Source organism: Nelumbo lutea, chromosome 1, assembly GCF_056320005.1.
Source record: "Nelumbo lutea isolate HS-2025 chromosome 1, American lotus-T2T, whole genome shotgun sequence".
Classification (NCBI taxonomy): Eukaryota; Viridiplantae; Streptophyta; class Magnoliopsida; order Proteales; family Nelumbonaceae; genus Nelumbo; species Nelumbo lutea.
This window is the reverse complement of record NC_142684.1, coordinates 199,747,628-199,774,719: the sequence shown is the minus strand read 5'-3', so window position 1 is coordinate 199,774,719 and position 27,092 is coordinate 199,747,628. Positions and strand designations below refer to the sequence as shown.

Here is a 27,092-nt window from a genome sequence, read left to right as displayed (position 1 = left end):
TAAAATGTTTTTGCATTCATCGTGTTTGATTGATAGTTCAAAGGTGTGGGCCCATAAATGCTCCAATGCTTCAACTTTGATTAAATATTTAATTATCAAAAGAATACAAAATTGTATCTAAGAAATAGGTACAATAATACTCTTTTTTTAGAGTACAAAAGTGTCAAAAAATGTAATTTTACGTTGATAATCATTATATTTTTACATTTCAAACAAACGCTAGCAAACACAAATCGAAGTGGATAAATGCCTCGATTCGGCATTTGTATCGCAAACAAATGGAGCAGTTATTAGGTGCTGGTCTGTCACGCGGGTAGTTTTACATACGAAGAAACCGTGCGGCGTCAAGAGCAAGCAACATGCCTTCTGTGTCAGACCGTGACAGGTGGGTCCAGGCTACGTAGTGTTTTTATCTCTACTAACCTTTGCGCTTATATACGATCATTTCCCTCTCTGGCTAGGTAAGGTCGTGGTCGTGCAGTCGTGTGCCGCCAGTCTCGCGTCTCCATCTGACCATCACTGTAGCTTCTTTCCTTTGTTGCTTATACCTATAAAGAGGTGCTTCCAGCTTCCCCCGTTCCGGTTCGACATTTTATCTGAAACCCTAGCTCGTTATCGCGGAAAAACAAACATTTAAATCACCAGGTAATGCTATGAGCCCTAACAGTTTCAAAGGTTTAATACAAAGATTCTGCTAGATTTCTGTCTATCTTGATTACTTTAAGGGATCTCAAAAGCTCTTGTAGGACGTTCAATCATCACTAACCGAATAACCCTGAAATAAAAGTTCTAATATGCCTTATCTCATCCATTCTCCTGTCGCTAATCTTTTTTTTCTACTATTATTTCTCTTCTCTTGTGAATCAGTTCTTGTATTGCATTCTTACAAGCATAAAGAATTGGTTCATTCAATGGACGGAGTTTCAACTGCGCCGGCTGAATCAACATTATCTTGTGCTCGATGTGGCAAGCCTGCTCATCTTCAGTATGCAATTATTTGCCTCTTGAACGGCTGCAATTTTTTCCTTTGTTATGATCAACAATAGAATGGAAGAATAGTTAGCTTCCACCACCTGAATTAACTTAGGAGATGGGATTGTAATTCCTCGCCGAACTTGGAGTAGCACTGCGTTTTGTCTGATTTCCACATCATTTTTTTTTTTTTTTTTTTTTTTTGTGGTTTACTTCTATTACGCCTCCCATGTTATGGAGAAGTCCATATAGGTTTTTGTAATGTTAATGCAACAGCCAACCAGCTAACCAACCGACCGAACAAAATGTTGATATAGGATTACGTGATATATGTTTTCAGCAAATATCTTAATAAGTGTGGGAGGGGGGGGGATTAAATATGGATATTTTCTTGCGCTCCTGACTGGCTAAACTGGGGCATGTTGATATGTTAGTTGGTACTTGACTTCTTGCTAAATCTGTACCTCTAGATAACAGTTACACATAAGCCAGTTTCTATCACTTCAATCTGATTATGGTCTACTATTTCATAGCCATATTTTTTTTTCTTTTTTTGATAGGTTTCATAGCCATGATTATTGTATACATTGAAAGATAAAAGCTAGGGAAAAGGATTCCTTATGTAACTGGTTATTTGTAAAATTCAGATTATTTTACTCTAGTAACTGGTTATTCCAGTAACAGCATTCATGACTTTTTGTTGAAATGGAAAAGTCTCAGTGTGAACATGTATAGTAAACCGAATGAAGATCCTAACATAACTCTCATCATAAGTACATAAATTAATTAACCTTAAAAGCAAACAAGTCACCTATTGCCTATCTCAATCTGCTCCTGTTGCATGTTGCAAGCGAATTCCTCTATTGTGTTTACTGATCTTTTAACCCCTTTGAATGCGGTGTTTATTCTAAATGCCACAAGCTACCTTAAAATGAAGGAGCTTCAATGGGCTTGCATCCCTACCCCACATCAACTTAATCTAATCTCCCTCTCCAATTGGCCCTGAGTATATTACCAGCAAGGCACTGAGGCAGCAACATCTCCTATATGATCTCAGAAGGCCTTTCCTGATATTCTGGAGAACAATATTCTATAATAATGTTGTATGCTTTGTTTAAGTTTTTTCTCAATATTTCATCCCAAAGCTATGCTTCTTGGAGTAATTTATGGCATACACAATATGCTTCTTGGAATAAGTTATGACATTATTTTTTTAAGTATGCACTACAATGTGGTGCATACTATCACTTTAGATATGCCAGTGTCATTTAGATTGCTCCTTGTGTTTTCAAAAACTTCTGGATGAAGTTCCAGGTTGACTCACTGCTTCACCACTTGCTTGTCTTTATTTGTTAGTATATTGTAATTTTGATTTGCCATTTTCACAATTTTCATGTATGCAGGTGTCCCAAGTGTGTGGAGTTGAAGCTTCCTCGTGAAGGTGCTGCTTTCTGGTTTGTAACTAATTTTGGCTTTATCTATATTGAACCATTTTTGCCATTGTTTAAATTCTTATAATTTTGAATACATTAAAATGCATTGATTCCACAGAAATCATGGAAATTGCAAGAAAATATATTATGTATATATACTAAATATGCATATTTAGAGGCTAATTTTATGTCGCTGAATTGTGATGAACAAATTTCTGTAGCGAGACAATATGTTCAGAGCTGGGTGTCTCATGTTTCTTGCCTCCTCTTCCTTTTTGGCTAACACCCTCAGTCTGTGTCCATCCTGCATGCTTCTTTTTACGGCATATAAATATTTATGTATAAATGCATGCTGTGTTTGGATTTCTATTATTGATAAAAGTGATTAAAAAATCAAGGTATTTTTTAGCTTAGTAGGGGAAAAAGGTGGAAGAGGGTGCATTTTGAACATGGTAGGTTTGAGATACGATGTCATAGTCACTACCGTTATTGTAGTCATTGTCCAGACCTCATCTAATTGTGCGCAAATAATGATTTTTTCAAGTTCATAACAAATGATTATCTTAGAAGAGGCTGAAATACACAAAAATGGCTGGAAGAGAGAAAAAGTTAGGTTGAAGGATAAATTGACACCAGAAAATAAAACCTCAGTCTGGATAATCTCTCTGAACTCAGAATTGGCAAGATGTCTATTAGCTGGTTAATATCCCTAGGCACACAACAGATGAAACTGTCATCACTGATCCCAAAAAGTGACACTTTTCGAGTTGTTTTCATCTAAAATTCACAAACTCAAGAGTCTATTATAGCAAATATGCCACTGAAAGATGAAGACACTGTGTTGAGGTTGTGAATCACAGATCTCGTAAGGAGGCTTACACTTCCTTGTGCTTGGAAGGCTTGTGCCTCTTATGTTCTGAACTATGCCTCATGCCTCTGCATTATAAAACATTGGGTCAGACTTTCCCAATTCTTACACACTACAAGCACTCTAGACCTGCACCCAAACCTTTGTAACATTCAATGCAAAGCGATGGTTAACCCATTTATTATCAGCCACAATGCTAGCAATTCATTGTTGTTTGTTTAATAGATTATGTCACGGGATTGTGAATGCATATATGGAAATTGTGTGAACAAATCTCTTTCTCTTTTTCCATTTTTTCTTGTGCCCATATATGTATGTGTTTGGTGGTTCATATAAGATGGCTTCAATTTATTTGGGATGTAGGATCCAATTTTACTCCTCTACTGATTTCATGTCACTTGGCAGCACTCAGGATTGTTTCAAGGAGTCTTGGAGTTCTCATAAGTCTGTGCACTTGAAAGCAAAATTGTCTGCACTAGGGACAGGAACTCCAGATGAGCAAATTTCATCTGCACTTAGTGAGGGCTGGCTTTATTGCTTAAAGAAAGGACAGGCTCAAACATCAAAACTTCCTCATTTTGACTGGACAGGGTATTTCTCGAGGATTTCTTTGTCTTTTTTCCTACAAGGCTCCAAGTCTCCATACAGTGAGAAACTGTACAGACTAAACCCAAAACTCAGGCCATCAGAAACCACAGAATCCCTGTTTACCCCTGAAGCGCGTTCTCCTCTCAGATGAAAAGTTAGATGTTTTGGTTCTTGAACAAACTATTGGCCACAGCCCAACAACATATTATCCTCACCATTTTTCTTTTCGTATGATTCTGTAGCTATGGCCTATCGTAGAATTGTAGTTACAGGTGATTTGGATCTGAAAATGTATCTTGCTCTTGGTGATCCCTTTCTTAGTAATGTGACCCAAGAATCTACTTGACTTCAACAGCTTATCTAGGTCTGCTTCTTGTTTGTTACACATTCAAATGAGACTATTTTATTCTACTTCTCTCTGACCTTTTCTTTCTTTGATTATGATACTGTAGCTGAAGACATTCTCCTTTCATGGTGTTTTGGCAGTTAAAGTTGCATCTTTTTCATTCACAGGGCACTAAGGCCATATCCTATCTCAAGCAGACGTATTGTTCCTGAGCACATTGACAAGCCTGACTGGGCAACTGATGTAAGTTTGTGTGTGTAAGATACTATTTTTTTTTTTTGATTTCCTTTGAAGGGCTACACAACGGGGGGTGCAGATGGGATTCGATCCCAAGTCCCCCCTATGACCAGCAGGAGACCTTTCTAACCAGCTAGTTGGCACCTCGATTAAAGATACTGATTGTAGACCATGTTGATAAGTTTGTTTGACATGAATTTTATGTTATGGCTGTCAATGAATCTGATTGGCTTGTTAGCTCAATCTGTTAATCCTTTTTTTTTTGAGAAGTGAAATATCATTAAAGTAGAAAACATGTACAACAAGAAGATGTACACAGGGATTTACAGCACACTGCCAAAGCAACCCTGTACCCTCTGAGCCTGATTTACAAAAAGATTATCATAATCAAAAAGAGAACCGAAATTTATATCCCAGAAAGCCAACAAAAAAATTTGCCCATATTTTCTGGAAAATTGAATCTTAAGAGCTTCTTTTAAGCTTGAAGGTTTTTGCATTTCTCTCCTGTCAGATGCACTAAAAAACTGCTTCCCTAGCCCCTGGTCCACCTCTATCAATCCCTACTCTAGCCCTTGCTCCCTAAATCTAATCTGTCATTCCCTTTCCACGTCTGGGACTATTTTATAGGTTTGATGGTGTTGCCCTCGGCCATGTATTACTCATTTATTTCTTTTATGGTGTATGTGGTATTGTTTTTGTTCTTCTCTTTTCAGGTTTATATTTTACTTGATCATTTTAAGTAATTATTTCAGTTGATATAAACCTAAATGTCATTTTTTTTACAAAGAGTCTTCTTTTAAGTTGACATCCTTGGCTATTGAAGATTCTAGACCTCATATATCTCGTCCTCTTCCTTGTTCTGCAAACCTGTGCCTCATCTTAACAGAATCAATTCATTAGGGTTTGTTCCTCTTAGATCTACTTTTGATAGGATAAAACTATCTTTGATCCTTCTGTGATCCAACCCATTGACAGCCTACATATAGAGCAATACAGTTGCATTATCATGTTAAATTATGCCTTTTTGGATTGTTGTATTCAGTCATGAATATATAGATGCTAATGTTGGAAAGCAAGCAATTGATATCTGTCTATGTTGCTTGCTTTTTGCTTCTCTCTCTCTCTCTCTCTCCCTCTACTTATAACTTCCTATATGTTTACCTATTTCTTTTGGCAGGGAATCCCTAAAATTGAGCCCAATAGTGATCTTCAGATCCAACCCATTGACAGCCTACATATAGAGCAATACAGTTGCATTATCATGTTAAATTATGCCTTTTTGGATTGTTGTATTCAGTCATGAATATATAGATGCTAATGTTGGAAAGCAAGCAATTGATATCTGTCTATGTTGCTTGCTTTTTGCTTCTCTCTCTCTCTCTCTCTCCCTCTACTTATAACTTCCTATATGTTTACCTATTTCTTTTGGCAGGGAATCCCTAAAATTGAGCCCAATAGTGATCTTCAGCATGTTGTGGAGGTAAGTTCAGTCTGATTAATAAGATGTTTGGATATGATGAAGTTGGACATTTTCTGGAAGAAACATAACTTTTCTTTGTGTTGGCATGGTTTTTTGAAGGTCAAAACTCCAGAGCAGATTGAGAGAATGAGAGAAACTTGTCGAGTAAGTTCTTGGTGCATAGAACTTCTTTCATTCAGAACTTTTTTTCTCATCTTGACTATCCACTAAAAATGTATAATTATCTTTTTTGGGTGGTTCTGTGGGCATAACACATCTTTGATAAAAGGGGCACACTCCTCATTATAAGCCAAAGAGGACTTATTTTAAAAGACAAAGAATACACATGCATAAGCTTTTATCATTAGAAATGGGGGTCTCTCATCTTTTCAAGGGTATGTGCCAAATCATCCCCTCCCCCTCTGCTAGTGTAAATTGCAAATGCATATGGATACAGGCACTGTCCATCTATATGAGAGCATTTTAAAAGATCTGTTTAGAGCAGAGGTTATTTGGACCCATTCCTCTAGAAACTATAGACACCTTATAAACTAGACAACAATGACATTTCTAGTTAGCAATTAAAATAACCCCACCATGGAACAGCTGCATGAAAGAACAGCATGAATTGAGCAAGTGCACAACCCCTTCTGTATCTTCAGAAATATGACTATTTCTTACCAGCAGTATACTCAAAACGGATATAACCAGTGTTCTGAGAACCGGACCGGGCATAGAACCGGAGAGGGGAGAGGTTCATGGGTCAGAGGTTCAAGCAGGGTTGAACTGTGATGGCGTGGCATATACATATATATACTAGGGGTCATATAAATATTATATATATATATATTACATTATACAACTTCTAATATACTTTAATATGGTGTATTGATGGCAAGTTTCTTAATTTTTAAAGCAAATGATTAGAGTTCAAGTCTCTTAACTTACATGTTCTTTAAATACATGTGTAATAAAGTAATATGTACAATAAAGAGTCATTAATTGACACAAGTTAATAGGCGGATTAATGGTAATTAAGCAATACATGAAAATAAGAGGTCTGGATAAATGGTAATTAAGCAATATATGAAAATAAGAGGTCATAGGTTCAAATCTTGTTAAGCACATTTTAGACTTTCTATTAGTTAAGGACCTAGGCAGTTTCATGAAACCGGGACCGGTTCACCGGTTTTCCAGTTAAACTGGCTGGTCAGCTGGTTTTCATTGGTTTTTAACCAAAGCGGTTATTGGGGTATGACCGAACCGGCCAAGTTCCCGGGTCATTGTTCAACCTGTCCGATCCGGTTGTCTAAACACTGGATATAACAGATTGCAAGACAGCAAGAGGTAGCCATATATGCAAAGTTTCCCCTCCCATTGCTATTGCATCAAAGTGACTAGACATAATCCTCGAATGTGCCATAGAGCATATATTAAGATAGGTGATAGAAATGCCATTAGTTCTTGTCTGAGTTGTGATGGAGCTGATGTATCAACAGATATGCATATGTCATGCACGTATGTATGCAGAACTATGCTCAATAAAGCACTGCCCTCACTTAGTCACTCTGCAGCAATCCTGTTTTACTATTGAACTTTATAAAGGGCCCTTTACTGTTTGAACAGTTTTTCTCCTACTACTTAGCTAACTTAAAGAATTTTGTCAAGAGAAATATCCTTGTAGGAATGCTGGCTTTTGCTGGGATCCATGATCCCGGAATAAACTTATTTGAGAAAAGATTCTTTGGTTGACATAATTTAAAGGAAATAGAAAAAAACTGGATCAACCGATAATTAATCACCGGTCCTTTTTTTGAACAGGTAAAGTATAATTCATTGATAAAAGATGCTGTGCATGAGAGAATGTACCAAAAGAAACTTTATGCCCCCGAAAAAAGTCTATACAAAAAAGAAGAAGAAAGTATAACATTTTTAAATACAGGATGTAAAGAAAGCCAACTCCTCAAATCCTCGATAGCCCTGTTAATCACTACTGATTCTGGTGAAGAAGTCTGCTTGAAAATCCTCAAATTTCTTTTTGACCATATGGCCCACAGTACTGCCAGTGGGACTGCCGACCAGCAGACTTTCCCCTTCCTTGACAAGCCCGAAATGCCCCAGATCTTGCAATGGGTTCCTAGCTGAGAGGGGGCTACACCAATGCAGATTAATAGCCCTTAAAAGTGGCTCCACACTGTTGAGCTGAAACTACAGTTTAGGAACAAATGGCTAGCTGACTCATCCTCCCTGTTGCAGAGCACAAATAACCTGTCAGGGAGAAGTTATTATGTACTGATTCACTTCATTACCATTAGGGTTAGGTCTTTCAACAGAGCCCGAAAGTTTGATACCTGATCTGACATTTTATTCGATTATTTCAGATTCTGATGGTTAACTTAATTGGATTGGACACAGATTTGGCCTGATTTAATTTTATAATATACATATTATATAACCATAGGCACACACACCTACATATCTATATATATTTTTAGTATATATGATTATATAAAGTTTATAATTAATAAATTTGGTATTTTATACGTATATAGAGTAGGATGCAACAGAATATATCATCATGATCATCTAATCCTTATCCCAATCATATGGGGTTTGTTGGCTACATGAATCCTGTAAATTTAATAATAATAGGAGTGCAGATCAGGGTACATTTAATATTGAAGATTAAGAGATAATTTAATGCGATCTCTTCCATTACCTTGGTTGATTAATTCATAACAACGGAGAAATTTAGGAGGATGTTGTCCATATAATTAGTTGTGGGAAACGTGGAGGGACACATCCAGAGTCTTATGTGATAGGCAAATACCATATGGTTAAAAGGAGAGTTCCATAAAACAGTTGTATGGTCATTTATCAAAAATAAATAAATAAATAAATAAATAAAACAGTCGTATGGCCAGCTATGTTGTAAGACTGTAGAGTATGGTGTAGGGCAGTCAAGAAACAATATGCCCAAAAAAAATCAGTGGCAGAAATGTGTATTCTGCAATGGATAATGGGAAAGCTAGAAAGAATAGGGTCAGAAATGAAGTCATTTGAAGGAACTTAGCAGTAGCTCCAATAAGTGTTTTTTTGGTAATGAACCCAAAAATGCTTATCTGAGACTTTTAGGACATTTTAGAGATTCAAACTTGTCATGTATATGCTTGCCTTTTGATTTAGGGTGTTATCTTGACACCTGAACAGCTTGTATTTGTCTTTGTTTTATTAAAATTTTACTTTTACTCTTCAAAAAAGGTGCTCATTCCTAATAAGCAGCATTCATGAGTGTTTGGTGAAAAAGCACTTATTTCAAACAAGGGGTAGTGTAAATTATTCATAGAAAACAGGGGTGGTATAAATTTGAGCTTCTTGAATAAGTACTTATTTTCAGGAATAAGCACTTATTTGGGCTTATTAACTAAATGCTGCTTATTTGTGTGATCCTGACAGACTTGGCCCAAAATAAGTGCTTATAAGCACTTAAAAACAAGCACTCCCAAACATAGTCTAAGATGGTTTGGTCTTGTACATAGAAGACCGTCTACAACACTCGTAACTCTGTAAGGAGCGATCTCTTGCAACTTGCAAGTTGAAGGGACTAGAAGGGTATGGGTTGAAGTAGTAAGCAATGATTTTAACTACACCGGTATGAGCTATTCTTACACCATTGGTCCCAAGCCTGGACAAAAGTGGAGGGTTGTACCAGGTTGGCATCAGGCATTAAAACGTTTGCCAAACTCTTAGGGTCATGGTTCTTTAATTGTCTTTTTATGCTCATGGAACTAAATAAAGCAGAATGGTGAAACAGGATCCATGTAGCTGACCCTGGATAGCTGGGACTAGGCTTTAGATGATGATGCTAATGAGCACCAAAATACAATTCAAGATTTATGACCATAAGACAATTCAAGATTTATTTTATATGTATGAATTAAGAGTGGTTGACCCTTTAACATTTGAATTAGTTTCTTTATTTTAAAAATGATGAAGTAGGCTTGGATTAAATCCAAATTTCATCTGAAATTTGATAGCATTTAACTTCAATCTGGGGCCCCTAGATCTGATCAGATTGGATTCAAGTTGTGAATAATTGGATCAGATTTGGATATGACTGAATGTGATTCTAATCTGGCCAGATTACCACCCTAGTTAGAGTTGCACATTGTGATGTAGGACAGATAGGTGCTATGGGAGCTAGGTGGACTGAGAGCATAGAGGAATGACTCAAGGAAATAAGTTGCAGCTTTAGGAGAGTTTATCCAAAAAGTTTAACATGCTAAGTTTGGCAACCAATCAATTTCTTTGCTAACATTAATTTGTTAAAATAAAAAAAGTGGGTCTAAGAATGGAATTTGCCTATGAAATTCTCTATGCGGATTTGGAATGAAGGACTACCAAGAAAATACCCCTATAATAGTAAATTCAAGAAATATCAAATAAATTCTAAAAAGTTAAGAAATATTCTAGCATTCTGTGCTTTGCTGGACTTCCTTTGAACCAAAACCATCTTTCTCCTTGTCTTGACACTTCTAGTGATTTATCAGGCTTGTGGGAATTTACAGATTGATTATTGAAAGGGATTCGAAGGGATGGCTGGAAAAAGGAGAGGGGGTTGACTTGGCAACTAAGGAATGATTACTGAATATTTTTGTGGCTGTCAAAAGACATGAACATCCAAGTATATTGGGTTAGAAGATCTGCAAACGGCATGCCAGACAATTTGGCTAAGCAAGATGTTCAAAGACAGGTTATGTATTGGGCACAATTGTAATATGGGTTGGGTGGCTTGCCTTGTATTCGGCATGCTTGTGGTTCTCAACTTCTTGTGGTTGCTGAAATAAAAGGCTTGTGGGAATTATAATGTGTTTCATGAGGAAAATCTAATTTGTCCACAAACTGTTTTTATTCATCGGTAATTTGTCCATAAATTTTGCTAGTCACTTATTTGATCCTGTCCTCTTTCTCTGTTTTTCTTCTTTTGCTCTTCATGGTCCACATCAAATTTGAGGATGGTCTTATGTATTGAGATCATCTAGATGTTGGTGTATTATATTAGAGTTGAATACCTTCTCCCAAGTAGTGGTAAAGCTGAATTTTGATAGGTTTTCCTTCGGAAACCTGGGGCCATCAAACTTTCAGGGATCACAAAGTAGATTTTTCCCCCAATTAGCATATTGAAGTTGGTGAGGGTATAATTCATAATGACTACTGGACCAGCTAAGGCAGAGCTTCTGGGTGACTGACACATTTGTTTGATGGATAGTTTTTGCCTGGGGAAGGGTGTAGATCAGCAGAGAGGGCTGACTGAGTTGTATTGGGTACACCTGGTCATCTGCTTCATTTCTTGGTTTTCTCCTATGTGAGGCTTTGTGAGCTTGAATTGCTCATCCTAGGGAAGTTAGATGTTTCTACTTATCTACTCTTTTGCATTAGTAGAGTTTATATAATTCTATTATTGATCCCATAAATATTCTTGTGCTCCTGTACTGATCCAATAAGATGCATGTAGTTGGTCATGATTCTCTCATCCCTGACCTTTTTTTACAATTATTATTTTCAGATTGCTCGGGAAGTTTTAGATGCAGCTGCACGTGCTATTCGGCCTGGTATAACAACTGATGAAATTGACAAAGTGGTTCATGATGCAACAATTGCTGCAGGTAAGTCATCTTCATTTAATAGTGAGTATTATTTTGCTAAATGCATTTGGCCATGTCTCTATTTTTTTCTTATTTACCGAAAAAGCTACTATTTCTTTTTTTTTTATCAAGAACACCAGCTTCATTAAATTAAAAGGAAAAGAGGGAATATGGATACAAAAGGGGAGATAAAATATCTTAGCTCCCCAAAAACGGAAAACAAAGGGAGCGCAAAGAGAAAAGATTAAAAACTAGCCCAAAAAACAGACTCCCTATTCACTCCTTGCTTGGCCAACCCATCCGCAAATGAGTTGGCACTCCTCTTCTCCCAGCTGTACTGAATCTCAATGTCCCTACTCAGCCATAAGAACTGTTTTTTTTTTTCATTGTTAAAGTTCTACAAACCACTATCCTCTGTCTTCAACCAACTAACCACCACCTTCGAATCACCTTCCAGGATCAAACAACTGATATTTAATTCCTTTGCTCTTCGAATTCCTTCAAGCGTTGCAAGGATCTAAGCCCTAAGAGAGTCACATTCTCCAATAGGGCTAGAGAATAAAGCAATAACAATCCCTTCCTCATTCTTGAAGACTCCTCCTATCCCAGAGGGCCCTGGACTCTTTACACTGCTTTCATCAAAATTCAGCTTTATAAAGCCCGAGGGGGGAGGGGACCAAAACAGATAAAGAGTCCTCTTGCATCTAGCATTGGAAGCATTCTCTTTCCAGTTTCTTAGCAAGTCATCCACAGGAAAATTTGAAAACAACTCCAAAGATTTTAGCCAGTGGACAACCCTTAAAAGGATTCAATCTAACAATTATTCCAATGCTCTTTCCTTGTCGGAAAAAATGTGAGTTTCTTTCTTCCCACAATGACCAGTATACTGCTGCCCCAATACACCTCCACATAGTCTTCCCTCGCTTCCTAGGCCAATTGAAAAAAGGAAAAAACAAACCTTGGACAGTCTCCGGAGGATACCAAGAACACCCAAAACGGGAGAAAACCCACTCCCAAACAGTTTTAGCAGCCTTACAAGAGACCATGAGGTGGTAGCCAGATTCCCCATAAGCTTTACAAAGAGCACATCTATTAGGAAGTAGACAATGGTTGGGTCTCTTTTTCTGAAGTATGTCTAAAGTGTTGATTCTTTCTAAGAAAATTTCCCAACAATAAAAACCAACCCGAGGAGGAATACGCATGCTCCAAATTTCCTTAACCGGAAGGGACAACCCAAAGGGGATGGGAGGCCGAGTTAAGGTTTCAAAGAATGAAGCACAAGAAAAGGTACCAGAGCTAGAAGGGGTCCAAAATCTGGTGTCTTCCTTAGTAGGGTTTAGGAAGACAATCTCAAGGGAGGCTAGCAAAGTTACCAAGCTATCCATGTCTGTATCCCTAATTGCCATACGCAGGCCTAGGTTCCATCCAAAGCCAGAAGTGGAGGCTGAAGGGACCAAGAAAGAAGATATGGGTTCATTTTTCAAGTCTAATAGAGCATACGAGGAAGGAAACTGGTCCTTTCAGAGGAGAATCCTCGACCCAAAGTTGTTTTCAGAATTTTATTCGGTTATCAGAGTTTAGATCATACCTGATCCAAGAGGAGAAAATTGGAAGCAGATTGTGAATGGATTTCCAAGGAGAAGTAGCTGAAGCCCTTGCAAAGATTCCAGGATCCCAGCCATTGTCTTCCAGCCCATGAATGCTAGCCACAATCTTAGTCCACAATTTATTCCTTTCCAATGAAAACCTCCACAACCACTTCCCTAGTAGAGCCATATTCCTTTTCTTGAAATTACCAATCCCAAGACCTCCTATTTTTTTACACCTAGTGACCACCTCCCAACTCACCCTATGATCTCTATTCTCCTCTTCAGGCTCCCACAGAAAGTTCCTTATTAATTTTTCCAAAAGATTGGAAACCTTTGAGGGGATCTTAAACACTAACAAATAATAGACAGGTAGGTTAGCTAGGGTAGACCTAATGAGAGCGACTCTCCCACCTAAAGAAAGATAATTTCTCTCTCAGGCCGCCAATCTCTTCTCAAACCTCTCCACTACCGGAGCCCAAAAGCTAACACTCTTAGGATTATCTCCTAAAGGGAGGCCCAAGAGTGTATTGCACAACCTAGCTCACCTGCAAATTCTCTTAGGTCCCTTTTTCATTCACATTCACTCCCGCCACACAACTCTTATCAAAGTTCACCTTGAGGTTAGATATCTGCTCAAAGAGTTGTATTGTCAACTTTAGATTCCGGATCCAATTGAAGTTCCCTCCTTTACAGAATAGGATAGTATCATCTGCAAACTGTAGAAGTGTTAAGGGAACCTCCTTCCTTCCTATTCTCCACTCTCTTATCAAATTCCTCGAGTCTGCTCTATGGATCAATCTCCCAAGCACATCAACAATCAGGGTGAAAAGAAAAGGGGAAAGAGGATCTCCTTGTCTTAGACCTCTCAACGCAGGAAAGAAGTCAACCACAATCCCATTCACCAGGATAGAATAATGACAAGTCCTAACACAACCCTAAATCCACTTACACCACCTGTCTCCAAAACCAAAACTCCTCAACACCCCCATCAAGAAAGACCAATCAACAAAGTCATAAGCCTTCTCCAAATCCAATTTGCAAACCACTCCCTTCTTCTTTGACTTCCTAAAGCTCTCCAAGCTCTCATTTGCAATGAGAATCTGATCGATGATCTGTCTTCCCTCCACAAAAGCACCTTGGTTGGGTGCAATAATAGAGGGAAGCACCTTCTTTATTCTTAGAGACAACACCTTTGCAATGATTTTGTACAAGCTGGTCACTAGACTAATAGGTCTAAAATCCTTTGGTTGTGATGCATCTTTCTTCTTTGGGACTAAAGCAATGAAAGTTGAGTTCAAGCCCGGATTTATTAAATCCCTCCTGTGGAACTCTTCAAAATCTAATCTAAGATCATTCTCCAAAATATCCCAATAGTCCTGGTAAAAGGCCATTGTGAACCCATCTGGACTCGAAGCTTTTTTCTTATCCATTGAGAATACTGCTTCCTTTACCTCCTCCATATCAAAACTTTTTTTTAACCACTCTTTCTTCTCTGCACTTAGAGTCGGCCAATCCAATTCCTCCAACCACACTCTCCCATTCATAGGCCTTCTAAAAATAGATTTGAAGTGGTTTGCTAGAGCCTCTGCAATTTCTGCCGGGTGAGACAACACTGCTCCATCAACTTCCAAATTAGAGATGAAATTCTTCTTTCTCCCATTTTCCACTGAATGGAAAAACCTTGTGTTTCTGTCTCCCTCCTTTAGCCACTTACACCTGGATTTTTGCCTCCAACTGATTTCCTCCTTACCTCCATCTGCCTCCTCAAAACCCATCTCAACTTCCTTTCTTCTTCTCCAGAGGAACCTCTCTCTTCCTTCAGGTCCAAATCCTCGATTTGCTCCACCAGAACTTGTTTTCTCTCTTCTAATCTTCCAAACCCCAACCTATTCCACTCCTTTATCTGTGATTTTAAGTATTGATGTTTCTTGTGGAACCTCATTCCCTCCCAATCAACTACCGGATTAGCTTGCTCCCACCACTCTTTGATCTTCTCAATGAAACCCGAATGAGTCAACCACATGTTTTCAAACCTGAAAGGGGTAGGCCCAACTCCTCTTATTTCCTCATTGACCAACACTATAGGCCAATGGTCTGAAGTAAGTCTTGGGAGAGCCCTAGAAGTAATATTGCCCCAATGTTCCTCCCAATCTGTTGAGAACAAAAATCTGTCAAACTTAGAGCAAATTGACCTTGATTGAAGGTTGGACCAAGTGAAGGTATTATTTAGGAAATGAAGTTCTTTAAGTTCAAAAGAGTCCACAAATTGGTTGAACTTCCTCATACTTGTTGTCACTCTCTGTCTGGGGTTGTTGGTTTCCTTTGTAAATGTCACTACATTAAAATCCCCTCCCACACACCAAGGTCCATCCCAGAAGCCTCTAATGTCACTCAATTCTTCCCATAATTTCTCCCTCTGCCTATAGTCATTGGGGCCATACACATTTGTTAGTACCCATTCATACTCATCGTTCACTTGTCTGGACTTTAGGGAGGCGGAATGATTTCCAATTAGCTCCTCCACACCTATGAGTAAATTTTCTTTCGACAAGGTCACAATCCCTCCTGAGGAACCCTGCGAGGGAGCAGCCACCCACTTTATACCCCTAGAACTCCACACACTCCTTGCCCATCTGCAATCAAAATCCATTCTTTTGGGCTCTTGAAGCATTACCACATCTGGATTAAACTTCTTAATTACCTTTTTAATTGTCGCTCTCTTCCTAATGCTGCCCAACCCCCTCACATTCCAACTTAGGATTCTCATTGAAAACTCTTAGCCTTAACACTAACTCCTCCAAGATCTATTTAGACCCTTTTCTACTATCCCCTTTCACTTCAAACTTCTTGTCCCCCTCAATATCTCTTTTTAATCTCTCCACTTCACTCAACTTTCTATTCTTCATTTTGCTGTCCTCTTTTTTTTGCATGTAGGCTTTTAAATCATTCGGGTTCTTCAGCTTGCACCCCAACTTTTTCACAAACTCTGCAACTGATTCTTCCCCACTAGTTTCCTCTTTTTCTAAAGTTGCACTCTCCTCACTCCTAGGAAACTTCTCGTTCCTTCTCACATTACCTCCAACAACAACCCTTTCTGTCCCCTCCATGCTCCCTCTCTGCATTTCCTTCCTCTCCACTTCACCCAAAAGGCTGTCTATGATTTCCCATATTTTCTCTCTGCAAGTTTTCTCACCCACTTCCCCCCTTGTAGACGCACTGTGGCTTTCAGACCAAGGGCTTCCGACTCTTGGTTGGGAAGAGAATCTGGAACAAGGGACGTAGAGCGCTCATCAGTAGCCAAAACCGAATTGACAGAGTTGAGGGATTTACTCGAGGCAGAGATGTGAGGAGAGAGCATAGGCGAAGGAGTGGTAGTCACTTTCTTTTTTGAGAAATTAGAGCACTCTGTCTCCCCGAGTTGGGGGAAGAAAATCCCTGTCGCTGTATCAACACAAAGACCCCTTTCTGTACCCAAGTATGTAACTCTCTGTGAGGTACCCTTGTTCATCTCTGAGAAGACCCGAGCGACCTCCTTTTTGGCCTCTTGCAAGGCGCTAGAACTAGGGAAGGGCTCAACCAAATTTGGGTTAAGATCATTCACCCGCTCCTCCCCCTCCTCTTTTTCCTCCCCCACCGAATCCCCTACAAACAAACAATCTAGGCTGAAAGAATCCCTGTTCTGTTCTTTAGATAGAGCTTCGTCTGCGGCACTGCCTAAACTCCCACAGGATTCTGATCTTTCATCATAGTTAGAATCTGAGCCGTAGCTTATCCAACCTTGGTCAACCTCTTCCTTCTCTTCTGTTCTAACTCTCAAATAGCGCGGGTTAGGGCGATCAGGAACGTTGTGTTTTTGCGCGTCGCCGGCTGGCCGTTGGACCCAACACAGAGGACGGCATCCTTCTGCCTTTCTCGCCATCTGAGCCCCTCCACAGTTGAGAGGGTGGGACCTAGACGATGATAGATGAATGTTGCCATCTATCATTGCCCATGCTTGCCCCCACCCCACATGATGACTTAAGTTGTTACGTGGGCACGATGCCTGCCCCGCCCCACGTGAAGGATCACCCATTGACCCGTCCGGCCCAACCTTAAAGCCGGTTCAGACAATGACTTTGAGCACACCCGAACCTTACCCCTTTTAGCCACGTCAACATAGGACGGGCCACCCTCCTTAAACAACCCAACTTCAAAAAAATTTGAATTTGAAGCTTTAATAGGAAAGCTTCGAGACTTGGGGCACCCCTGCAACTGTTCCTCTTCCTCTGTAGTTTGCCCACATGCACCAGGCTTTCCCGCCAGCCCCTGAAGGCTACGTGTACACCAACCTGCAAACTCGTCAGCTCCTTCAACCTCTGTTCGTCTTCCCTAGAGCGAGGCTTCATCTTCTGAAGCTAACCAGACCTTGTACCAGGCATCTTCTGAGAGAACTTCGAAGGCACACGACAAGTACTCCGGCTTGATCCCAACAACCTTAAGTTCCACAACTCTGAAGTTTCTTAAGTTAACCTCCAACAGAACTCCACCCAACGCTTTGACAAATTTCCTTAGTATTTGATCATTCCAAAGGTTGAAAGGAATACCGAGAAGTTTGATCAAGAAGTTGCCGACTCTAGATTCAACTTCGTTGCAAAGTGGAGCCCTGTTCTGGACCTGAATCAAACTTCCCTCTACAAGGAATGTACTGAAATTCAGTTTCTTATCGCCGGTATCTAATAAAGCTTTCTTTTCAGCAAAAGGCAACAACACTACATCTTCATCTAAGCCCAACCTCTTTGCAACTACTTCTAAAACCTTCGTCCAATCTTCTATCACCTTATCTGCCACTAGGACCATCCTCTTCTCCCAGCTCCCACACTCCCTTCTTCCAATGCTACTCGTCGGAGGACAGTCGAGCTAGACACCAAAACTTCAGGGTAATGCTTAAAGTAGGGCACCTAATTACAAAGGACAGAAGGATTACAATCCTTCAAGCCAGGGACTTCTTCCACTCTCCCTTCGACCTCCAGAAGAAAAGCCTGAAGATTAAAAGCGAAGGAAGCCCACCCTCTCCGCTTTTGGCCTTCCGGAATACACAACACTTGCCTTTTGTTATTACCAAAGAGTTCGGTAACCATTATAAACCACCCGTTTCCATTCCTCTTTAGCACAGTTTCGAACCTCTTACTCTCACAGGTCAACAAGCTTCTCCAACCTTCCCGTAAAGAATTAACAGTTCCATCTACAAAACCTTTCAACCATACACATGCCTCCTCCGGTAGGAGAAGCGTCGCCCTGCTCCCTTCTCTGGTTTTCAAGTGAACCTTCCCCTTTGTCCTCTGCTCGAACAGGAAAGATATGGCTTCAATGATCAACTCCAGTCTCCATTTCCCTGCCAGCTTGAACTTCCTCTCCTCTCCCATGGTTTTTGGCAAAACCTCTTAGGTTGCACTTACATTGTCCTACAATAATCAGTAATCACTATATGTTAGTGGACTGATTGTGCCCATGGACCAAGAGCCACTCCCAAATCCATATCCTCAATTCTGAGAACCAAAAGCTACTATTTCTTTACATTATAATTTTTACTCAAGGAAGAGAAGCATCCCTCCATCCTTTCTTTAATATAGGGGTCAATTAGTGCCAAGGAGAGAATCCTCTTCATGATTATGTTTGGCATTGAGGTCTTTGATATAGTGTGCCTAGATTTGCTAAAGAGTTTTCTGCTCTATGATCCCTCAGGTTACAAAATGTTCTTTTTTTTTGGATAAGCAATAATACTTTATATATATATATTTATTTATTTATTGAGAGATAAAACTGTACAAGCAGACAGTTATAGCACAGCCTAAGCTGACAAAGTCATCTTTCTTCATTGACATGACAGGTTTACAGTGTTCCCCTTGGTCCTGGTTCATCCCACATTAAACTGTCCTAGATACCCGACCTTGCTAATCAGCTGTCTGCCATTCTGTTTGCACTTCTTGGGATCCACTTGAACAAGTAGTTCAAGTTGGAGGCCAAGGCCTTGGCATGTATTACCAAGAAACGCAAGGCCCAATTAACATTTTGCTTTACTTTTCAACCAGTTTATCACTGCTTGGTAAATCACCATCTACTTACATACTTGCCCACCCTGCTGAAGAATCAAACTTTGATCCTATTAAAGTTAATGTTGGCATCGATGCTGGAAAACGGTGCTGCTGATGTGTGGGTTGGAAGCACCGTTTTCTGAGAAACAGTGTCTTTTTTTTTTTCTGTTTGGAAGTGTTGCTGCCAGGTAGGACGTTTCCTGGTGCAAAAGCAACACTTTCTGTTTGGTACTAGTGCTCCATGTCTGTTTTCAGCACTGGTACCCATTATATGAAGTCTACATCACTGCCACATCATGTCCTCGTTGGCAGCAATAAGTTGCAGTCCGAGAAAATGCCAAATTCAGCATTGCTCCAAACCATGCCTTCTCAATTTTCAAGGTGTGGCTTGGAGCACTGTTTTTTATGGAAAAACAGTTCCAAACAAACAGGCATTTCCTGGAGCACCGCTTTTTCCGACGTGGCGCTGATGTGTCACCGTTTTCTGGAGCAGCCGCATTGATGCCAAACAGACGCTTAAAGTCTTTGATAGTTTCCAATTCCAGCTTGCCAGAAGTGGCTTAAAACGATATCCCCATGTTTCTAAGAATCGATGCCCATGATATGTAAAAAATTATGTATTGCAATTTTTCAACGGGAAAATACTCTTCTTCTTATTTGTTCAGCCTTGTATTCACAGTAACTGGATAAGTACATTTGGAGGGGGTTTAAAATAGTGTGTTGGTGGGTTTAAAAACTGATACATTGTGACATTTTGAACCTTGATATTCCCCTAATATCCCTAATCATTTCTATATTCGAAACTCCTGTGTTACCTACACAGAAACATCAAAGTTGTACCTTTCCTTGTTCAGGGGTAGTCCACTTGGCATTGACCTGCTGTCTAGTGGTATGAGTTATTTATAATAATGGGCTGGGCTTAGCACCTACGATAAGGGCTATAGCCTAGGTCCAGCTTTGGGCCTATGTCACTATATATATATATATATATATATATATGGCAGGGCAAAGATTCTAGGGTAAATAAGGTGGAAAGGCAAATGATGCATATTTCTCCAGAAAAGGTCTTCCCAAAAGTTCACCCTTACCCCAGAGGTAGAACAATATTTGATGTGCCGGTTGAAGTAGTCATTAGTCAAGTAGGAAGAACGTCCACGACAACATGCTAGCAACCAGTTTTGCCTCTCTTTCTAATCCCCTGTACATGCCCATCCATGAAAGAAATCTTCCACTGATGCTGAGCAGCAACCTTTCACCCTAAATATCCCCAGAAAACAGGCCTTTTAAAGATCTAGCCTCTTTGACCTATGGTATAATTTCTAGGACGATGATCTAGACCCATTCCATATCTATTCACAAGCTGAGTGTTTTTCAATAAATAACTCCAGTAAATTTCTAGGAATTGGTGACTTGATCGAGAGAAAGAAGTTCAATCATTGTTGCATTATACAATCATGTGAGAGGGGCTGTATCTGCTTGTTGTTGCACACTCTTGATTATTGGGTCTATATTAAATTGCTTGAATATCTCCAGTGCCAGGGCCCAGTGGGCCACTAGTACTCTGATTTTGCAATGTTTTGAAAGATTGTAGTAAAATTTTCTTCCTATTTGCCTCAACACATGGACCTTTATTTTTTGATGAGTCTGGGCTGGGGTTACTAGCTTTTAGGAACTCTATTATGTTCTACCTAACAGATAAGTACCAGAAAATGTAGAGAATTGGTCTTAGATACAGGAAAAGCTACAATAGATAAAGACGGAGAATATATTTCTCCTAGAGGAGTTTATTGGAGAATCTTGAAGGAAGATTGGAGTATGTGGTGCTGTATTATCAAGAGCAAGGGAGAGCTTCATATGAGCAGCTGGAACGCTGTCAACATCTATCTCCATCTGTTTTGATATCTTTATCTCTTTCCATTTTCCGATGAGATTTTGGCTTTAGAAAGGCTTTAGCACTTGCTTGTATAAGTTATACGGTAGGGAAAAATCAGAGCCTTTTATTGTAAAATTTTCCTTAAGTTGAGATTATTAATACTGGTGAGGTTCATAAACAAAGAATGGAAGGTTTGATGCTTGCATGCATGATGCATCCCATAATAAGATTGATGAGATTGCCAATCTTGTCTCTTTACCTTTTTTGTGATGATCCATGGAATATTCCCTTATTTGGTTCATGATGTGATCCTCATTCTGACATCATTGAGTTGTTTGAGATCATAGATATAACCCCTCAGAGTATATGGTGGTTCATACAAGTTGCAATATTATGATGTAGTCTAGAGGAGAGGAGCTGTAGATATTTTAATGAATAGAAGCACCAAGTTGAAATTATTGTTTATTTTCTTTCTCTTTTTTTTGACAATTGGAAGCTGACATCATTGTTGATTTTGTTACCAACAGAGTTGTCCATTTATGAAAAGAGAAGAGTTATTCCAATAAATTCAATTATTAGAGGATGATAAAGTGTTGCTAGGTACTTGCTCTGTAACAGTGCATGACCTTCTAGAGGGGGATAAGGTGAGTATCAGGGCCAATTGGGGTGGGGTGTGTAATAAGGAAGATCCATTAGCATTCCTGCAGGGACTGAAGGGAGGGTAGTCCTTAGGGTTATAGAGAATTCATATTAAGAGCAAGTACTAGGTGGTTTTAGATGGATGCTTTCTTCCTTGGATGGCCACTTGGTTCTTCAACATTTAATTAAAAACGCAAGATTTTTGGCATAAAAAATGAACCTGTTAGAAGAATCCTAAGGTCCATGGACATGGACACACCTGTAGATAGGCTAGCAAGAGGAATAGATGGAAGGAGTTTGTTGTATTTGGATAGTACAATTCACAGTAAGCTAGTCTTGATTGTATTATATCTTTTTGAGAAACAACCTACCTTTTTCCAACAAAAAGAAATATGTGTTCACATTATGGCAGTCTGAATTAGTGTTTACAAGTATGCTACTATATGCCCACAGGTGTGGATGTGGGCTTACGCCACATGATTGAAGATACATCACACTAAACATGGCTGTCATGTCACATGGAATTATCATGCAATTCAGCTGCCCCACACTCATCTGACAGTGTTAAACATTTCAGTTCTACACTGGTATGTAGCAAACCAATCCTTCCATGTGGAACAATGGTAGCCCATTTGTTTAGATAATATGGAAGGCTTGTTTCCTTATAGGTATTATACCCAGGATGTATAAATAGATGCTAATAATGCTGTCAGCAAGGATGTTTATATTGGAAGGAATTATTAAATAGTGCGAATGAATAAGTTGAGGAATGTGGTTGCTAATAAGACAAGGGTGCATTTATTGGAAACTTCACAACTCGCCTGTATCTAAAGGAATTTAAAAGTGGCATCCTATTTAAACATTTTATTCCTTTTAGTTGTCAACATTTTATTCTCTAGTACAACTGGGAAATGACTTCACAGATTTTCTTTATAAGCATGTGGTATTCAGATTGAATATGTATTAAGGCATGGAATATTTTACTGCCCTTTTTCTTCTTATATTGTTGCATTTTCTCTCTCTCTCTCTCTCTGTCACTCTCACTAATACAACTTTTTTGTACCAATTCCTCCCATCCCAAAGGCAAAGAAAAAGATGTCCCAACATTTTCTCTCAGAAGACATGGGTATAGACCTGGCAATTGAGTTTGCTGGGTCAGGTTCGGGTTGGGTCAAAGGCACTTTGGGTCGCTTTCGGGCTGGGTTGTCAGATGCTAGACCCAGAGGCACTTTGGGTTGATTTCGGGTTAGGTTGTCAGATGCTAGACTCTAACCCTAAATGTTCGGGTTAGGGTTGACCTATGGGTCAATTCGGGTCATCCCAAAAAATAACTGAAATTTTAAAAAATAAAGAGAAAATACATGAAAATGCCAAAATTAAAGGAGTTAACCGTAGAATTTCAAAAATAAAGTAAAGAATCTTGAAAATTAACAATTTAAAGAGTAAACAAAAACAATAAAGAGTAAAGACTAAATAATAAAAATTAAAGAGTGGAAACCTCTAACATTGCATAAAAAGTCCCAATAAAACCTGACAATCGGGTCAGTGGGTTGACCCATGACCCAATCCAACCCAACTCAGTTTTTTTCTGGGCGGGGTCGGGTTGGGTCATTCTCAAATTCAAGTAGCTAAATATTGGACCCTAACCCTGTTTTTTCAGGTTGGGTCGGGTCGGGTTCTCGGGTTGGGTCAACTTTTTCCCAGATCTACATGGGTATATATATTATTGATATGATAATTTGTGGGATTTCTCAACATTTTCCTGTTTTCTGTTATCTTTTACTATTGCCATAATTTGTTGTGATTAGAAATAATATTCATTTATTGTGATAGCTACTGTTCTATAATGTTTTTGGCTAATAAGTTCTGTTTTGTTGCCTTTTCAGGAGGATACCCATCTCCACTAAATTATCGTTTCTTCCCAAAATCTTGCTGCACGTAGGTATTTCTTTACTGTATGTCTCATTTAACCAAGCCTCAATTTTAAATTTTGTCCAAGAATATGTAAAAGCATTCACCTAAGGGATTTTCTTTTACTGTATTGTTCATCTTGTTGGTTGCAGGTCTGTTAATGAAGTCATCTGTCATGAATTCCAGATGCCAGGTATATATTCTTTTTTAAATAAATAACATTGAATTTCATTGATGTTAGAAGAGAAAAACAATACTACAATGCTCCCCAAATGCTTGGAGAAATAGTAGACACCACAGTCATGGTTTCTGATCTGGTTACGGATTAAATAACCACTCAGCCCTTGCTGATCAGAAAAAAAAAAGAACTGATCAGGCCTTTGCGCCTGATTTTGGGTGCTGCATGGTGTAATCCATGTAAGAATGACTGATGCGTTTTTATCTCTGCTTAACCATCAAAACACAAATAAGATTGAAAGAGAGTGAAAATAAGCACAAATATTTGAATCCTAAAGACAATGGGGTGATAATTCTCAAATATAAAAAAATAGTTTAATGTCTTTTCTTTTGATAGACATAAATGTATTTGTTGACGAGGATTGAGGGGGATGAACTGATGAACCAAAGTTGCATGTGTAATTATTCATCAAATAAAAAAGTTGCATGTATAATTGTATCTAGCAAGCAATCGGAAGGATAAAGGAAAAACATTCAAGAAAAGAATGATTGATTGAGATTTGTTTTTTCCAATCTGTGCTGGACATATCAAATTTGTTTTCCCTCTTAACCTCTACTGTAATGGAAAACCAGAAACATAGGAACTGAAAACATTGTCTTCAAGTATCTGCCTATTCTGTTCCTTGCAAATAGTCTGGGACAAAGCAAGGGGAAACAGGATACACAGAATGTTTCCCCAAGACTGCACCTTCTCTTGATCCAGATAATGATCAATCATAGTTGTCAAGGCGATGCCTAGTTAGGTGCCTAGGTGACAAGGTGCCCTTGGAGGCTCACCTCACCCAGTCGCCAAGCAGTTTTATATACTGTCTTATAAAATACTTTTATATTGTTATTTTTTTTTTGTGATTATAATTATAAAATAGACATTATTAAACAAAAATATTCATTTTGTTTTTATAAACTAATTTCTTTTTATTATTTTCTTGTTTGTTAGGGTTTAGTCAACACAAACATTGCTAACTGCTGTATTGAACCCTCAAAGTCTTCAAAATCTGAACCAATAAGGGAAGAACTTAAAATTTTGTCTAACCAACACATTTCTTCTTCTACGTCTTCTTCTTTCTCTTCTTCTTCCACCTTTTCTTTTCTTCTTTTCCTATAACAAAAACAGGGGTTCAGCCCCTATACTTTTTTGAATTTTCTTTTCTTTCTTCTTTTTCTTCTCATAAATATGTTGATTTTCTAGACTTAAACATGAAGTTTCTAATTTTCTTATGAAAATTATGGATAGTTGTTAAGGAAAGATGGTTATGGAACTACCCTGGATATGTGGTTTTTACTTAAAAAAAATCCATTGCCTAGGCAACAAGGCACTCCCCCACTGTCACCTAGCCTCGCCTTGGCGCCTTGAAAACTATGTGATCAATTCTACCTTTCTCATTTAACCAGACGCATCCATAAAATGGAGCCTCAGTTATACTTTGTTTGGTGCCTGCAATATTTTCTTTCTCATCTGGTGTGTTCACCCATTAGTCCTTTTCTTATAGGAGATTGGAGGATGGTGATATTGTAAATGTCGATGTGACTGTCTATTATAAAGGTGTCCATGGTAAGAAGCTTTATGCTGGTCATTAATTCATTTGGATAGCATGCTGATATGTTCTGAAAAGCTTTATATTTGACTATTTTTTGGACAACCATACAGGGGATCTTAATGAGACGTACTTTGTGGGAAATGTTGATGAAGCATCTAAGCAACTGGTTCAATGTACTTACGAGTGCCTGGAGAAAGCTATATCTATAGGTATGCATTTGATTCATGTGTTACATACGTGTTTGTTATTCATCTTAGTATTAAAACTAATGGTTTCCCATTTGATATTGCTGTTAGTATTCAGCACCATGACTTTTTTTTTTCAATTAGTAAATTCTATTAATCACATAATCTTAAGACTCCAAATTTAGCTACAATGCATAGAAAAATTAAGACTAAAGAATATATAACTTTGTACTGCATTGCATTGGACAAGGTTATGACTTGCAGGATATCAGAGCAAGCTGCATATGGAAATATAGGCACTTTCAGTTCCTATGGCTTCATAACTGAATATGATAAAAAGGTTACAAGTTGGACTTTCTCGTGGGGATATAAAGATGCATAGATCTTATCGATTAATACAATAAAATTTATTTCTCTTGGGTAATGTTGGTCTAAAGGTCTTGTGCTTCTTCAGTATAACATTCTATTTTTTACAAGCTTCTTACCCTATTTAAATTTGGTTTAATAGGTAATGGATTAAAATGCAGGTACTGGATCTAAGCTGATGGTGCTAAATCCATCTCTAGGTGTTTTTTTTTGACATACATCTCTAGGTGCTGTCACTTAGGCTTTGTTTGGTTTGAAGGAAAAGTTAGGGAAACCTATACAAGGTTTGCATCCTACCTTTTCCTTAAAAACAAACACAGCCTTAGAGAAATCTAGCAGTGCTGATTCCATTAGGATCTATTTTTACAACAGATACATTTCTTTGTTGAGTACTAGGTTATTGAATCTGTGTTATTATCTTAGATTTTCTTTTTTTATTGTTCATACTTTCTCTTTTCATTGTTGAATCATCAATAACCTTCTCCACTTGTTCTTTTCTCTTCTTACCTCATTGTTTTCCTTTTATTTCTGCTATTTTTCATTACAGACTGCTAAGTTATGCAATATTCTGATAGTAGTTCAACAGTCACCCCCATTGGTCATTTCCTAAACATTTCACTAGAAATTGCAGACCATTTTTACGCATGTTTCAGTAGTGTTTCCCCTTGTTTTCTTATTTTCTGGAAATCTTCCAGGTTCTGTCCACCCCCTTTTGTGGCAATACTTAAGCCAAGTATTAAAGGAAGATAGTTGGGGACCTCGTAGTGTCTAATTCCAGCTTGATCAAACCTTTTACTGCCACCTCAATTAGATGCTGTTAGGATCAGCCCTGCATTTGTAATGATGATGATATCATGATACTAAAATAATTAGGATAAGGCTTTTCTGAGTTTAGTTGTGTTGTGCCTTGGAATTTAAGAAATCATGCACTTATATTCAATTATATTCTCTGCAACTTTCTTTCCTCTTCAAATTAATATTTATTACTCATTGGAATTGTTCATTCTTGGAAGGAGTGATGCATCATAACTGAATCAATTCCCAACCCTCCTTTTCCTCCTTTTTGTTGAGGGGATTACCTGGCCTTATTGATTGAATGCATTATAACTTATTGTTTGTGTTGAAACTTTCATAA

At 38.6% G+C, this 27,092-nt stretch overlaps 1 pseudogene across 1 annotated transcript in view; it reads left to right on the top strand.

Annotated features, from left to right (window-relative positions):
- Positions 1-272: 272 nt before the first annotated feature.
- Positions 273-27,092, top strand: part of LOC148880311 (methionine aminopeptidase 1A-like) — a 32,529-nt pseudogene continuing 5,709 nt past the window's right edge. The window contains exons 1-13 of the transcript XR_016104519.1: positions 273-385; positions 467-645; positions 868-985; positions 2,376-2,426; positions 3,679-3,864; positions 4,375-4,450; positions 5,877-5,924; positions 6,024-6,068; positions 11,470-11,569; positions 23,607-23,658; positions 23,784-23,824; positions 25,359-25,420; positions 25,517-25,615. The product of XR_016104519.1 is annotated as a methionine aminopeptidase 1A-like (transcript). The remainder of the gene's footprint in view (positions 386-466; positions 646-867; positions 986-2,375; positions 2,427-3,678; positions 3,865-4,374; positions 4,451-5,876; positions 5,925-6,023; positions 6,069-11,469; positions 11,570-23,606; positions 23,659-23,783; positions 23,825-25,358; positions 25,421-25,516; positions 25,616-27,092) is intronic.